General features: G+C 41.7%; 1 protein-coding gene across 2 annotated transcripts in view; it reads right to left on the reverse strand.

The window, feature by feature from the left end:
- Positions 1–397: 397 nt before the first annotated feature.
- Positions 398–16,641, reverse strand: part of THSD1 (thrombospondin type 1 domain containing 1) — a 66,360-nt gene continuing 50,116 nt past the window's right edge. For both annotated transcript variants that reach the window (XM_042961818.1, XM_042961879.1), the window contains one exon: positions 398–481. The gene's annotated coding sequence lies outside the window, so the exon portion shown is untranslated. The remainder of the gene's footprint in view (positions 482–16,641) is intronic.

A 16,641-nucleotide genomic window follows, 5' to 3' on the forward strand; every position in this document is an offset into this window, starting at 1 on the left:
CCAGGTCCTCTCCCTGGCACACCCGGAGGGGCTAGTCTTCTACAGATCAAGCCGTCCGCTGGCACCAGGAAAGGTGGCTTCTCCCAGCGCTCTGAGGTTCGCACCCCAGTGACAAAGGAGGAGGAAACGCACCGTCTCCGAATCCTGGACGCAAGACCCCAAGAAATGTAGCAGGATTCTTACACAGACGGGACACTGAGGCTCTTCTTTCCAGGAAACAGCTTTATCCGTGCCAGCACGGGCTCAGCCAGCTAAGACCGCAAAAAGACTGAGCCCCGAGTGCAGCGGGGTGCAGCCTCTTATGCAATTTCTACTTCTTTGTCTCCTGTTTCTGGTGACACATATAGTCTGATTGGACACAATCCAAGTTACAGAGTCGTGTCAGGGTTATGCTTACGTGTATAGGAGTTGACTGGGCCACGTGGCAGGTTGCCTTCTTTCGTTCTGAGAAAGCCTCCATCACGTTCCTCAGGAAGGGGCTCTACCACAGAATGAGGTTTACATTAGTTCTTTGTTAAACTACTATTACTAAATTCTATATGCAATACACAGAATTATTCAGTACCCAGGGTTACGTCCCACTGGTTGTAAAAACTCAAGAAATTAAGCCCCACTGGTTTTCAAAGCCAAATCTTATGGAGGCTCATCTTCCCAGTGCAGCCCCCCCTGTGTCTGGGGTACCCCCTGTGGGGTCCGCTCCTCTCCCTTCTCATCGCTTGTGGGGGGCCCCTCCTGTTTGTGGTTAGTCTTGCCAGGAGTTTTGTTCCCCACTGAATCTCCTCCCCACCCACCCTTTTCAACGTGGCCTCCTCTCTACAAAGAACTGTGGAAAGTCTGTTCCGCCAGTCTTCGGGTTGCTTTCAGAGTTAGCGGCTCTGATGTGGCTGTTATCTCCTTGTGTCGGTGGGACAAGGTGAGCTCAGGTTCCTTCTGTTAGGTAGAAGCTAGATATGAGCAGTGGAAGGAACGACAGGAGGCAGAGTCCCAAATTCTTGAAGGGGAATGACAGACCTGAGCTGGTAGACCTAGGAAGGACGGTAAGAAATAAGCTACACATGAGAAGCCTGGGGCACGACAGCCTGACCTTGGGGCTGAAAGTTCAAGCGCCACAGGTGTGGAGCATGCGCTTTCCTCTTCCGCCGCTGCCCCAGGGTAACCCCTACACTCATTATAATAAATTTGCATAGCGGTACAGCCCTGCCCGCTGACGCTGACCCAAGTCTGCTCTGCTGGTTCTGGTACTATCTCCTAGGGTCAAAAGCTCCCCCCATCCCAACCTGTGGGAGGAGTCCCCCATAGGTTTGGAATCAGCCTCCATTAGAGACCACCCAGCTATGCGTCACAGCTCCTCCCAGCCCAGAGACTAGCAACAAATATCCAATCCCAAAACAACCTAGGGCCGGTCCCACCTTGAGGAGCCTGTCTGCTCTCCCACCTTGAGAGTGTACTCTCGCTTTAATAAACTTTTTGCTTGCTACTTTCCTTCTGCCCCTCTTTATTCGAGCACGGATCCTCATGGAAATCTTCTCATGGGGATTCCAAGGGCCAAAATCTCCATTCATACAGCACAGACTCTCCCACCAGTAACACTCCTAACTCCATCCTCCCAGAAGTCCCCAAGATGTGCATTCAGGATTGGCCTTTCTCCTCCTGCACCATCTAACAACGAGCTAACACCACATATCTTGCAGCTGCCGGCAATAAGGCCCTATTCAGCAATGTGGCTAGCACCTCCTAGGAGCTCACGGAAGCTCTACCCAGTGGAGTAACAACATTCGTTCAAGGAGTGCCTACCCTGCCCGTTACCAAACATCACAAGGGCAGCCAGGCAGGTTTTTCTGTTTTTCAGCCCCTGTTTTACTAAAAGGGTTTGGATTTAGCAAATCATGCCATCACTTTCCTTTCTTATTTCTTTAGATACACTGCTGCCTTCCCATTTAGCAGAAGCACAACATTTTTTCCTTGTTATTACACAATCACAGCAAATCTGAGTCTAATCTTGCCATTTCCAAGCCTGCTCTCTAAAGTTGTTCTGAACTCTGTTCAAGTAGCCTCAGCCAGTGTATATGAAGGCCCAGATACCCTGTTCCGCCCTAGGCAGAGGATTATAAGGCTTTTCTTCCTTATGGAGTTTGCAATCTAAAATGACCACCTGTGACTCTGGTAGACATACAACAGATAAGAGAATTGTAATTGCAACACAAACACATGAAATACACGGAACTGAATTTGGAATGGTAAATTGGTTGTCACAACAGAGCTGTGACTGTTACTTTAGTTCCACTTACATTTTTTGTTCGAACCCCTTGTTCCTTTCCTCATTCTGGAGGTGAGGCAACTGAAGCCTACCCAGTTAAATGCTCTGCAAAGTCCACACAGAGCCAAGAGAGAACTCAGGCTCTTGACTGATAGGCTGTTCTCTGCAGTGCGCATGGATGGCTTCCTTCTTTCTGTATATAATAACAACCGCCTAACTCTGGGCCATCCAGAGAGTGTTTTAGGGATCTATGTTAAGCATGAGACGGTGATGAGTATTCTTTTTGTTCAGTCTAATAAATTTGAGTGAAACCTGTGTGCCGGCCACTATTAACAAAGTTGATTTTCTTGAGGAAGGCAAACATGTGAAAAACAAATGCGACTATGTATGCTGTAAGGGAGGTACTTAAAGGTGGGAGGGGACACAGAGGAAGCTCCTCATCTCTGCTCAGAAATATCAGGGAGGCCCTAAGTAGGAGTTCACCAGATGGACAAAGCATGGAAGGGCACCCGTACTTCAGGAATAGCATTGCAAAGCCTAGGAAATGAGAGTGTGGCTTCTTTAAGGAACTGCACATAATGTATAGGATATTTGTGTCAACGCAGGAAATCTGTGCCAGATCTTGAGGGTCTTCCAAAGCATGCCAAGAAGTTTGGATGATTTCTGCAGACAGTTGGAAATCACTACAGAGGTTTCCCTAAGGGGACTGTCATGGTCAGATGTGCACTTTAAAAAGAATGCTCTGGGGGCGCCTGGGTGGCTTGATCGGTTAAGCATCCGACTTCGGCTCAGGTCATGATCTCACGGTCTGTGGGTTCGAGCCCCACTTTGGGCTCTGTGCTGACCGCTCAGAGCCTGGAGCCTGTTTCAGATTCTGTGTCTCCCTCTCTCTCTGCCCCTCCCCTGTTCATGCTCTGTCTCTCTCTGTCTCAAAAATAAATAAACGTTTAAAAAAAAATTAAAAAAAAGATAATAACAATAAAAAGAATGCTCTGGCTGCCATGGGCCACATGAATTAGAGGAGGGCAAGACAGAGGCAGGGGAATTTTGGAAAATTAATGAAACAGTACAAGCAAGAAACTATAAGGCAGTGCAATAGGGCTGAAACAAGCAGGGGTAACATTGATACAGTTTTGCTGATCTTCTTCAAATCATCGGATTGGAGGTGAAGGAGCACAGCCAAGAGCTATAAATACATGTTTGAGAATTTTCATGGATGGTGGTTGGAGCCCTGAGTGCGGATAAGCCTGTCTGGAAAAGTATGGAGAGTGAAAGGAGAAAAATAACAAGGATGATACCAGGAGGACCAATATTTAAGAGTAAGAAGAAGAGAAGAAGCTGACAAAGGGAAGTAAGAAGTGGTCTGAAAATAGGAGGACACCCAGGAGAGACTGTGGTCCTGGAAACACAGGGTGGCAACTGTCAAATGTCACCGGGAGGCCAAGTAGGTCCCAGTCTGAAAAGGAGACAATGAGTTTGGAAACAAGAAAATCACGTATTTGTTCAAGTCAGCAAATACGCGTGAAGCACCTATTAGGTACACACACTATTCAAGGCGCTGAGGATAAATCCGTGAACGAATTAGAAAATAAAAATCCCTGCCTCTAGTCTTATTTCTCGTGAGGGACACAGACAATAAACATGGAAATATGTGAAATTTTAATATGCTGTATAAGTACTCTGCAGAGAAGTAAAACAGGTCAGGAGGTCTGGCGTTGGGTGTGGGAGAGGTGTGGGTGCAGTGTGAATAGGGAGGTTGTTGACAGAGAGAGACAGAGCATGAGTGGGGGAGGGGCAGAGAGAGAGGGAGACACAGAATCTGAAGCAGGCTCCAGGCTCCGAGCTGTCAGCACAGAGCCCGATGCCGGGCTCGAACTCACGGACCACGAGATCATGATCTGAGCCGCTCAACCAACTGAGCCACCCAGGCGCCCCAGGAAGAACATCTATGTTCAAAAGACAGAGCACAGGGATGTCCTGGAAGGTTTCAACTGGCTGGGACACAGGCTATAAAGAAATAAATACATAAAATGTATCAAAAGAGCTGAAGTCAGATATGGAAATGGAAGTTGAATCTAGGTGGCCAAGTGGCACTGAGAGCTTGGAGGACAGTTGGGCCACACACTGGGCCTTTCACTCACACCATCTCGCTTAATGTTATCACCAGTCTGGCAAGAAGAGACTATTCTTACTTGATGGTAAGAAAACACAAGCCCACGGTGCTGAGGCACCGTGCACGAGTTCACGCAGCTGGGAGGTAGCAATGCCAAGGTTCCAGACAGAGTGAGCTTTCCCCTACAACACGCTGCTTGAGATACAAACAGGAATGGGATACAATCCCTGCTCTCAGCTCTCACACTCTATTGGGAATAAAAACATATAAACAACTATAGAACAATGAGATGAATGCGAAACTGGTTTATGAGCAACGTGCTGTGGGAATACAGGCTTGTAAATTCTCCCAGGCAGTTGTGTGTTTGTGGTCAGCCAGGAGGGAGAACAGGAATAACAGAGGCAAAATATGAATAAATTCTCATGATGACACAGTGAGTATCCTTCAATGCCACTTTCTTTTTAAAATGTGTATCCAACACTTATTTAACATCAGCAATTTCTTAAGGTTATATGTGGTTGGTTACGATGAGCCTTATATGCAGATTTTAAAAACAGACAGGTTAAGATGCATACTTTGAAAGTGAACTTCTTCAATATATCAAAACCTTCACATTCTGTGTAAAGAATGAGGGAAATAAGAACATAAATGCATAGATATGAACATAGATCTTACTTCTGCGTGAAGAAACATTGGAAGGACAAATCAGAAACCTCCCAGGTAAGGTGTATGGGGAATGGATTAGAAGGGATAGGGATGGAAGTGAGACTTTTCTGAGTATACATTTTTATAGTTTTTATTTATGATCCATATAAATGCTTTATTTATTTAAAAAAGAAACAAGAAGTTTGTAAAATTAAAAACAGAGTGAAACAAACCAACCAGTGTATCAAACTGATAAGATAACCACACAGAGATAAGAATTTTGAATGTTTTTTTGAATGTTTATTTTTGAGAGAGAGAGAGAGAGAGAGAGAGCTAGCACAAGTAGGGGAGGGGTAGAGAGAGAGAGAGAGACACAGAAATCAAAGCAGGCTCCAGGCTCTGAGCTGTCAGCACAGAGCCCAACACAGGGCTCAAACTCAAGAACCGTGAGATCATGACCTGAGTCAAAGTCGGATGCTTAACTGACTGAACCACCCAGGTGCCCCTGAATGAATTTTTGAACACAATGCTCTAATTATATACCTTATTACAATACAGTCTAAGGGCAAAAGAAATTTTGAAGATATCCTAAACTTCATCCGATACTTTGAGTTATAATTATAGCACTTTTTGAGACTATTTTGTGTATATTAGGGATAAAGCAAATTAATATTTTGATATTTTTAGGAACCAAGAGGTTTAGCAAGAGAAAATGGTGTAAAAAAGTCTAAGAGTTTTAAAAAATATAATAATGTTAAAATCTGAATTGATTTATGCATCAAAGGACACGATCAGAGGTCAAAAGGCAACCTATAGAATGGAAGAAAATATTTATAAATTTTGACTGATAAGGGATGAATATACAGAATATACAAAGAACTCCTACAACTTAACAACAAAAAAGCAAGAGAATCTTACTTAAAAATGGGCAAAGTTCTTGAATAGATGTGTCTCTAAAGAAGATATACAAATGACCAATAAGTATATTGGTTCAACATCACTAGTCATTAGGGGAATGCAAATCAAAATTACACTGAGGTATCACCTCACACCCATTAGGATGGCAACTGTTTAAAAAAAGAGAAAGAAAATAACAAGTGTTGGTGAAGATGTAAAGAAAATGGAACCTTTGTGCACACTATCCACAGACACGTGAAATAGTGCAGCCACTATGAAAAACAGTATGGTGGTTCCCCAGAAAGTTAAACACAAAATTATCATATAATCCAGCTATTCTGCCTCTGGGTATATACTCAGAGGAATAAAAAGCAGGATCTTGAAGGGATATTTGCACATCCTTGTTCATAGCAGTATTTTTCACAATAGTCAGACAATTTATTTTATTTTATTTTATTTTATTTTTTATTTTTTTATTTTTATTTTTTCAATATATGAAATTTATTGTCAAATTGGTTTCCATACAACACCCAGTGCTCATCCCAAAAGGTGCCCTCCTCAATACCCATCACCCACCCTCCCCTCCCTCCCACCCCCCATCAACCCTCAGTTTGTTCTCAGTTTTTAAGAGTCTCTTATGCTCTGGCTCTCTCCCACTCTAACCTCTTTTTTTTGTTTTTTCCTTTCCCTCCCCCATGGGTTTCTGTTAAGTTTCTCAGGATCCACATAAGAGTGAAACCATATGGTATCTGTCTTTCTCTGTATGGCTTATTTCACTTAGCATCACACTCTCCAGTTCCATCCACGTTGCTACAAAGGGCCAGATTTCCTTCTTTCTCGTTGCCATGTAGTACTCCATGGTGTATATAAACCACAATTTCTTTATCCATTCATCATTTGATGGACATTTAGGCTCTTTCCATAATTTGGCTATTGTTGAGAGTGCTGCTATAAACATTGGGGTACAAGTGCCCCTATGCATCAGTACTCCTGTATCCCTTGGGTAAATTCCTAGCAGTGCTATTGCTGGGTCATAGGGTAGGTCTATTTTTAATTTTCTGAGGAACCTCCACACTGTTTTCCAGAGTGGCTGCACCAATTTGCATTCCCACCAACAGTGCAAGAGGGTTCCCATTTCTCCACATCCTCTCCAGCATCTATAGTCTCCTGATTTGTTCATTTTGGCCACTCTGAATAGTCAGACAATTTAAATGACCATTAGTTGGTGAATGGATAAACAAAATTGGTTTTTGCATACAATGGAATATTATTCAGCCTTAAAAAGAAGGATAATTCTGACACATGCTGCAACACGGATGAACCTTGAAGACATTATGTTAAGTAAAATAAGCCAGTTACAAAAGGACAAATACCGTATGATTCCCCTTATATGAGGTACAAGAGTAGGTAAATTCGTAAAGACAGGAAATAGAATGGTAGTTTCTAGTGCCTGCGGGGAAATAGGAGGGACAAGGAGTTGTTTAACAGGTATAGAGTTTCAGTTTTACAAGATGAAAAAGTTCTGGGGATTAAGTATAATAATGTGAATATACTTAACAGTATTGAACTGCACAGTTAACAATTAAGATGGTAAATTTTATAAGTACTTTACCACAATTTTTACAAGCCGGAATCAAAATAGCATTATGACCTCATGATTTTTAAAAATATGTTTCCCAGTACTATCCTTTGAAAAGGCCAGAAGCAAAGGCACCCTTGATCTTGGTTTCTAAACACTATTTCCTACCAAAAGAAAGCAGAACTCTTTAAAGACATGGCTGATTTCAGCCCTGGGCAGAGAAACGCAAGTTGAACCCAGGACATCTTAATGTGCCAAAAAGCAAGAAAGCTCTAAGTTAGAAAGACTAACAGGGATCTGCCAAGAGGACACAGTAGCCAGTCTGAAGAGGCCCCCACTGGATAGATTCAAACAGTTTGGACATCAAAAGGAATAACTGATTATAAACTATTACTTTGTTTTAAAACTCCATGAGTTAGTTCATGTATACAGAAATGATTATACTAGTGACTTACTTTAAAATTTAATAATTAGGGTGCCTGGCTGGCAGTGGGAATGCAAACTGGTGCAGCTGCTCTGGAAAAGTGTGGAGGTTCCTCAAAAAATTAAAATTAGAACTACCCTACGACCCAGCAATAGCCCTGCTAGGAATTTATCCAAAGGACACAGGAGTGCTGATGCATAGAGGCACTTGTACCCCAATGTTTATAGCAGCACTTTCAACAACAACCAAATTATGGAAAGAGCCTAAATGTCCATCAACTGACAAATGGAGAAAGAAGATGTGGTTTGTATATACAATGGAATACTACTTGGCAATGAGGGAGAATGAAATCTGGCCATTTGCAGCAACCCTATTTTCCTGGAACTGGAAATATTATGCTGAGTGAAATAAGTCAGTCAGAGAAAGACAGATATCATATATTTTCACTCATATGTGGACCTTGAGACACTTAACAGAAAACCATGGGAGAGGGGAAGGGGAAAAAATAGTTACAAACAGAAGGGGAGGGAGGCAAACCATAAGAGACTTAAATACAGAGAACAAACTGAGGGTGGATGGGAGGTGGGGAAGAGGGAAAACGGGAGATGGCATTGAGGAGGGCACTTATTGGGATGAGCACTGGGTGTTGTATGGGAAGCGATGAACCACAGGAATCTACCCCAAAAACCAAGGGCACACTTCACACACTGTATGTTAGCCAATTGGACAATAAATTATATTTAAAAATAATAATAATTAGGGTGCCTAGGTGACTCAGTCGGTTGAGCATTCAACTTTGGCTCAGGTCATGATCTCAGGGTTTATGGGTTTGAGCCCCACATCGGGCTCTGTACTGGCAGTGCGGAGCCTGCTGGTGATTCTCTCTCTCTCCCTCTTTCTCTGCCCCTCCCCACTTGTATATTCTCTCTCTCTCTCTCTCTCTCTCTCTCTCTCTCTCTCTCTGTCTCTCCTTCTCAAACAGATTGATAATTCATGGGGGGAAAAGTAGGTTTTTATCCTACCTTTTTGTAAGGAACTGTAGTTCATTGCCAGTGGATGAAGGGAAACTCAACCAAAAACACAGTTAATAAATGTGGAAAGAATAATAGAAACAAAAAACCACTATTTTGCTATCTCCAACAAATTGGTTGATTTAAGCAATTATAAATGGAATCTAAAACCATTAGGTAAAATGTTTTGGGGGAACAGGATGTGGACACAGTGCCCATGTACACCCTATCACCCACAGATTACTTAAGTAATTGCCAAGGGAAACATCAATAATTGTGAAGGGTCTGAGAAGACCCTACTTGCAAATAGACAAATTAGTCTGCCAGTTTTTGGATACCTTAGTGAGGGTTCATTCCTCAAAATGTATCAGTATTTTTGTTCTGGTTTCCCCAAATCCACAGGGCAAAGTGAAGAGGGCCAGACGATACCGGCACACAGTGAACTGTATAACAATAAAAGAACCCTGAGCTTAAGGAACCCTAACTTTTTATACCAGACAGTAAGCATGCCTTCCCTTGGCTGTAGGTGGAGAAAGGATCTGTATCTTCCAAGGCTGCTTGCTATTCAAACTTCCTTGAAAAGAAGTGGGGAGGGGGGAGGAGTTGTGGGAGGAGGCAGTCAGTGCCTTGCTTATAAGTTGTACAGAAAAGTGAGAGACCATGGAGAGTTGTTTCCCCATTCATATTTATAGTGGAGAGATCTGGCCACTGCCTCCTTAATCGAGAGTTCAAACCTAGCGTCATTAATAATAGAATACTTGTGCCTCCTGATGTGACGCAACCCAAAATACAGAAACTCCTACGAATCTTCAGTTGAATTTGGTTAAGTCTTTAGACATAATTTCCAAGTTACAAAAAATACAGGGAATAGAGGAGTAAGTTACCACCATCAGGAAGCAGTCAGACAAATCTGCACTGGACAAGTGACCCAATTTAAAAAGCCAATGTCATTTTTTAGTTTTTAAATTCTTTCAAAAATTTATTTATTTATTTTAAGAGAGAGAGAGAGAGGCAGAAGAGGGAGAGAGAGAATCCCAAGCAGGCTCCCCACTGGTAGTATGGAGCCTGACATGGGGCTTGGTGTCATGAACCGTGAGATCATGACCTGAGCTGAAATTAAGAGTAGGGCACTTAACTGACTGAGCAACCCAGGTGCTCCTCAATATCATTTTATAAAAAGAGTATGTGGAGGGATGATCTAGTGTAAAAGAATACACAAGCAAATGCAATGCATAAATCTTGATTGCATCCTGAATCAGAAATAGACTCCGTGGGGGCAATTGGAGAAAATTGAATATGGATTGGATATCAGATTATTTTAGAGAATCGTTTTCTTAGGGGTGATAATAATATGGGTTTTGTAGAATGTCATTCTTGGGAGATACATTTTGAAGGGTCATGTAAACCTGCAACATATTTTCAAATTGTTCAGCAACACACACACCCAAGATTGAACTCTAGGAAATTGTTTCTATTCAACTGTTTCCGATCAATGAAACAAATATACCAAATGTCAACAGTTATTGAAGTCTGGTGGTGGATAGATGAGTGTGACTGTACATGCCTTCAACTCTTCTGATTATTTGAACATTTTATTCATAAAATTTTGGGAAAAAAATAAGAAAAAAGATGAGAGTTTGACATGAAAATGCACCAAGGCAGTGAATCCTGTCTTTGCCACTTAGTAGCGGTAGGAGGGCAATGATGCCAAGAGAAGGTTCTTGGAAAGGGAAGTGGAGGGGAATTGGGAGAGGCTTTATTCCATTCACATCTTCTGTGGGGCCCCCACCCACATCGCCCCACTAAGCACAAGCCTACCAAAGAGCAGTGTGCTTTAACCTAAGCCTCCTAAATACTAGATTTTGACCCCTAGGGCCCACCCACAAGAAGCTACGTGACCTGGGCAGGGTATTTAATTTCCCCAAGGCCTTAATACTGAGTAGATCTGAAGAATGAAGAGGAGGGAGAAGTTTAGGATGACTTCCAGATTTCTGGCCAGAGTGACACCTCAGAAAGAGGAGATGTAAGCCTCCCTGGGGGTTTGGGAAGGATTTCAGGCCAAAGGATTCAAGGAGGAAAAAGAGGCTCTTCTTCAGAAGTGGTACAAGGGCTCAGGGTTACCTAATTTTAACACAATGGGATTTCTTTTTGTGCCCCAAGCTGATGACGATGAATGGAACAAGTACATCTATTTTTCAAATCTTCTATAACGAGCATACAAAATGAACTTTGTTTTTAAAGCAGTTCTGCAGTGTAAAGCTCAGAAACACCAAAAAACAGATACAAGGTTTTGTATATTTTGAGCTGTATTTTTAATTGAGTAGTTAGTTATATGATTGGGACCTAAATATTAAATTTTCAGTGCATGCATTTGAACTTATAAATTTATGTCCATCAATTAAGAAAAATAAAATGCTGCTTGATTGTTTTGGCAACAGCTGAGGGAGAAACTGACAACAGCAGTAACTTCAGGCAGGATCCTGCGGGGGTGGCATCCGGGGCAGAGGTGGGCAGTGAGAGACAAGTCTCACAGCTGATGCTGGGAGAAAGAGTAGACAGGACAGGGCAGCTGGAGGTAGGAGCCATCCAGTTTCCCCAAGGAAGGGAAAGCAACAACAACAACAACAACAAAACACACAAACAACAACAACAAAAAACAAAAAACAGGGTGGGGAGGGCCAAGGTCCAGCAACAACACCAGGAGCTAATTGTGCTAATGACAGCCACAAGATGGCTCACGGATTAGATTTCCAGACATTAGTAATAGGTTATCCTGACCCTCACCATAACCCTGTAAGGTAGGATTGTTATGTTTGGGTTTTGTGTTAACAAGCGGGGAGGGGAAAATAGTACAGGAAGATTTACAACAAAAAGTTCCTTGCTTGTTAGTTCCAGCCTCTGTCTTACTTTGTACATGCAAACCTCTTTTAACTCCCTGGCTTCAAATTCTCTTGCTGGTGCTCTCCAACCATGCAAATACGACCGAGCCACATTTTTCAGACATTACTTATGGACTCTTGCAATGAATGACAGGTAAAGATGCAGCTCATTTAATATCACCCCCCACTACACACACACACACACACACACACACACACACACACACATCACTAATTTTTAGTTCTATTTTTTATTTTTGCAACTTTAATTTCCTTAAACTTTTGCTTTCGGTTCTTTTAAACAGAAACAGCATCTCTGGTGCTGTGGAGGAGGATTTTTGTGAGAGGATATTTGAGCTCGGTGACTCTTACAACTCCCACCTCCACTTCTATCTTTTTTTACGTTTGTTTATGCAAGTAACCTCTATGCCCAGGTGGGGCTCAAACTTACAACCCAAGATCAGGAGTCACATATTCTTCTGATTGACCCAGCCAAGCACCCCCCATCTCCACTTCCATTTCCAAACATTTCGTAAAGCTGTGCTCTGAGCCTTAGATTTCCACGACTGAGAACATTTACATTCCATTCTGTAACCATTATTGTCTCCTAAAGTTTGTGCTTAGGGTAGAGTCAGAGCAGTCTATAGACTATAGTCTAATAGACTTACTGTAATAAATGGCATTAGCACAATTATATTTATGAAAACTTTCCTTCACAGCAGAGCCAAGAAATGTGACTCCTTGGCTGTACTCAGTGTCGCAACCCTGTACTACTCAACTGTTCAAAGTTGCTCAGTTTCCTTCTTTTTCTCTTCCTAGTGTTTTTTTAATCAAAGAGAAAATCTGTGCCATCTTGCCCATGCTATACTTGGAATCCTCCAGCTCTATGCTCTATGAAATTCCTTTATTTCCTAGAGCCCTATTCTTCAAGTACGAGACACCACACAGCTAATATTCTTGGTAACATGTGTTTCCTGATCCCATGAGCCTTTACTTGGCTATTTTACTAGATGACAGGCTCAAATAACTTCCTAAGAAAGGTGTATGGCCAGTAAGGTTTCTGAGTTTCTGCATGCCTGACGTGTGTGTGTGTGTGTGTGTGTGTGTTTTAATGTTTGTTTAGTTTTGAGAGAAAGACAGAGACAGAGACAGTGTGAGCAGGGGAGGGGCAGAGAGAGAAAGAGGGAGACACAGAATCTGAAGCAGGCTCCAGGCTCTGAGCTGTCAGCACAGAGCCTGATGTGGGACTCCATCTCATGAACCTTGAGATCATGACCTGAGCTAACGTCGGATGCTTAACCCACTGAGCTACCCAGGTGTCCCTGCATGCCTAACAGAGTTTTTTATTTTGCCCTCACAACTGATTTGACTGGGTATAGGTTTCCAAAGTTGAAAATCATTGTTCCCCCAAATGTTGAGGCTATTATGCCACTGTTACTAGTGGGGCTACTGAGAAATCTAATGCCACTATGATTCTTGTTTCTTGTAGGAGCTGCAGTTCCCTCACCCCAGGAGAATTCTTGGGATCTCCTCTCTATAGCTTGTTCTAAAACTTCCAAATGATGTGTGGCCTTTTCCACTCCCCCTAATCAAAACTCAGGAGGCCCTTTTTTCCAAACATTGTTTTTTAAGTGTATTTATTTTTAGAGAGAGAGAGAGAGCACAAGTGGGCGAGGAACAGAGAGAAAGGGAGAGAAAGAGAATCCCAATGTGGGGCTTCAACTCACAAACTGGGAGATCATGACCAGAGCCAAAATCAAGAGTCAGCAGCTTAGCTGACTGAGTCACCCAGGCGCCCCTCAGGCAGTTATCTTTAATTGAAAGCTCATATCTTTAGTAGTGGAATTTTCATTGTATTACTTCTTTGGGATCTTTTCCCTCTCAGTTTCTCTGTTCTTTCTGGAATTCCTTTTAGTCTCTTATTGGATCCCCTCTGGATCTACCCTTTGTGTTTTTGTGTGTTCATGCTGTCATATTTTACATATTTTTTGCTCCAGGTTTTGAGAGATTTCCTTTAATCTATCTTACAATCCTCTCTTGAATTTTCATTTCCAAGGGTTCTGTCCCATTTTCTTTTTTTTTTTTTTTTTTAAGATTTTATATTTAAGTGATCTCCACACCCAATGTGGTGCTTGAACTCACAACCCCAAGATCAAGGGTCGCATGCTCCACCAACAAAGTCAGCCAGGCACCCCATCTGTCCCATTTTCTGATTTTTCCTTTCTATGGCATCATAGTTTTGTTTAATAGAGTATCATTTCACATCTCCTTAGGGACAAATAGTTAATTTTATAGGGTTTTTATTTGACTCTTGTTATATTCCCTGAATTCTGTTTTCCTCTGGGGTTGGTTTTTCTATGTTTATCTTTTTTTCATCATATTGTAGGCTTTTCTCAGGTGATTCTCAGTTATCAGGCTGTTCCTAAAGATGAGACAGGGGTAAGGCCTCCTGTGGACCTTGCTGAGTGGCAGGTGTCAATATAGGGTGACTAGTTAGAGGCCTGATCCTTATGCTGAGGTCTCTCAAAGGCCAGAATGTAGATGGCTTTGTGCTAGACGCCAACCACGACTCCACTGCCCACGTTTTCTCAGACAGATCCTTCAGTGTCTTTCGGAAGGTCCCCTCTGGTTATTTATTGGTTGGTTTCTGTGTGTAGTTGGGCACCGAGTTCCTGGGTGTTCTTGGCACCAGACTTGAGTAGTGTGGAGGATGACTGTTTCACATACAGATTTTCACTGTCCTCTGTCTTCTCTGCACTCTACTAACTTCTCCGAGTCCCCAACCTCTGCCAGGTCCTAGCACATACAGAGGCTTCCTCGTCTTCTGCAAGACCCTCCAAGCATATCCTGGGCTACAGCTTCTTGCACTCAGTCTTGTCCCATTTGTCTTCCAGAAATTCACGGATAGTACTTATCCTTTGTTCTCCAAACCATTTTTGTATTGTAACTTTTATATTCCTTTGTATAATTATAATTGAGTCCTAAGAGGAAGAGGGAATAAATATGTGTGCTCAAGTCCCCATCTTGAGCCAGTTAGAAAAGGTAGGGACTATTCCCATTTTACAGTTGGAAAACAGAGGCTCATGTGATTAAGTGACTGGCCTCAGATCACACAGAAAGGGCCAAAATTAAACTTCCATGCTTTTGACTATGTCAAACTACTTCTTTTTGTCCAAACCATGACTCAGCTGGTATGACCTGGAGAATAAGGCCTTTACATCATACTATGAGTTTTAAATACAATGTTATTTATGTACAAAAGTAATTCGGAAACTGTCCAGACTAAAAACTGTGAAATATCATTTTATAAGTTACGTGTCTAGAATAAAATGGGAAATCATTAAAATCATAAGACGGTTTTGTATTTTGGGGGTGACCTTGGAGCAGAATACAGCTTGAGGAGACAAAATTGGCGGGTAGGGCGGGATTAATTAATACTTGGGTAGTTATGGCAAAGGCATAGCACACTCAGGCTATCTCACATCCATGAAATCCACTTTATCTGTCTGTTGGTTTAATCGAGGTAAAATTGACATTATATTAGTTTCAGGTGTACAACATAATAATTTGATACTTGTATAAACTATAAGGTGATCACCACAATAAGTCTGGTTATCATTCACCACCGTAAGACTGACCCCTTCACACCTTTTGTCCACATTCCAGCCCCTTTCCCTTCTGATAACCACCAATCTGTTCTCTGTATCTGTGAGTTTTGTCTTGTTTGTTCTTTTGTTTTGTTTTTTAGGTTACACATGTAAGCGAAACCATCAAGTATTTGTCTTTATCTGTTTAACTTATTTTACTTAGCACAGTACCCTTTAGGCCATCCATGTTGTCACAAATGATAAGATTTCCTTCTTTTTTGTGGCTGAGTAGTATTCTGTGTGTATATATGCCACACTTTTATCCATTCATCCATCGATGAGCACTTAGGTTGTGTCTATGGCTTTGCTATTAGAAATAATGTTGCAGTGAACATATGGAGTGCATATATCTTTTCAAATTAGTGTGTTCCTATTCTGCAGATCAATACCCAGAATTGGAATTGTTGGATCATATGGTATTTCTATTTGTAATTTTTTGAGGACCCTCCATCTGGCTTTACATTCTGGCTGCACTAATTCACAATCCCACCAACAATGTAGGAGGGTTCTCTCCTCTCCACAACCTCTCCAACACTTGTTCTTTCTTGTCTTTTTGTTAATAGCTATTCTGACAGGTATGAAATGATATCTCATTGTGGTTTTGATTTGCATTTCCCTGATGATTAGTGATGTTGAGCATCTTTTCATGTGCCTCTTATCCATTTATACGTCTTCTTTGAAAAAAATCTATTCAGATCGTCTTCCCACTTTTTAATCAGATTGTTTTGTTACTAATTTGCATAAATTCTTCATATATTTTGGGTATTAGCTCTTTGTCAGATATATTTTCTCCCTTTCAGTAGGTTCTCTTTTTATTTATTTATGTATTTTTTAATGATATCCCTCACTGTGTAGAAGCTTTTTAGTTTGATGTAGTCACACTTATTTATTTTTGCTTTTGTTGCCACTGCCTTTGGAGTCAGATGCAAAAAAAAAAAAAAATGTTGCCAAGACCAATGTCAAGGAGCTTAATGTCTTTGTTTTCTTCAAGGAGTTTTGTAGTTTATGTTCTTATTTTAAGTCTTTAATCAATTTTGAGTTAATTTTTATGTGTAATGTGAGACAGCCATTTAGTTTCATTCTTTTGCATGTAGCTGTCCAGTTTTCCCAACACCATTAATTGAAGAAGTTGCCCTTTCTCCATTGCATATTCTTGCCTTCTTTGCCATAAATTAATTGACCATATATGC

The sequence above is a fragment of the Panthera tigris genome, chromosome A1, assembly GCF_018350195.1.
Source record: "Panthera tigris isolate Pti1 chromosome A1, P.tigris_Pti1_mat1.1, whole genome shotgun sequence".
Taxonomy (NCBI): domain Eukaryota; kingdom Metazoa; phylum Chordata; class Mammalia; order Carnivora; family Felidae; genus Panthera; species Panthera tigris.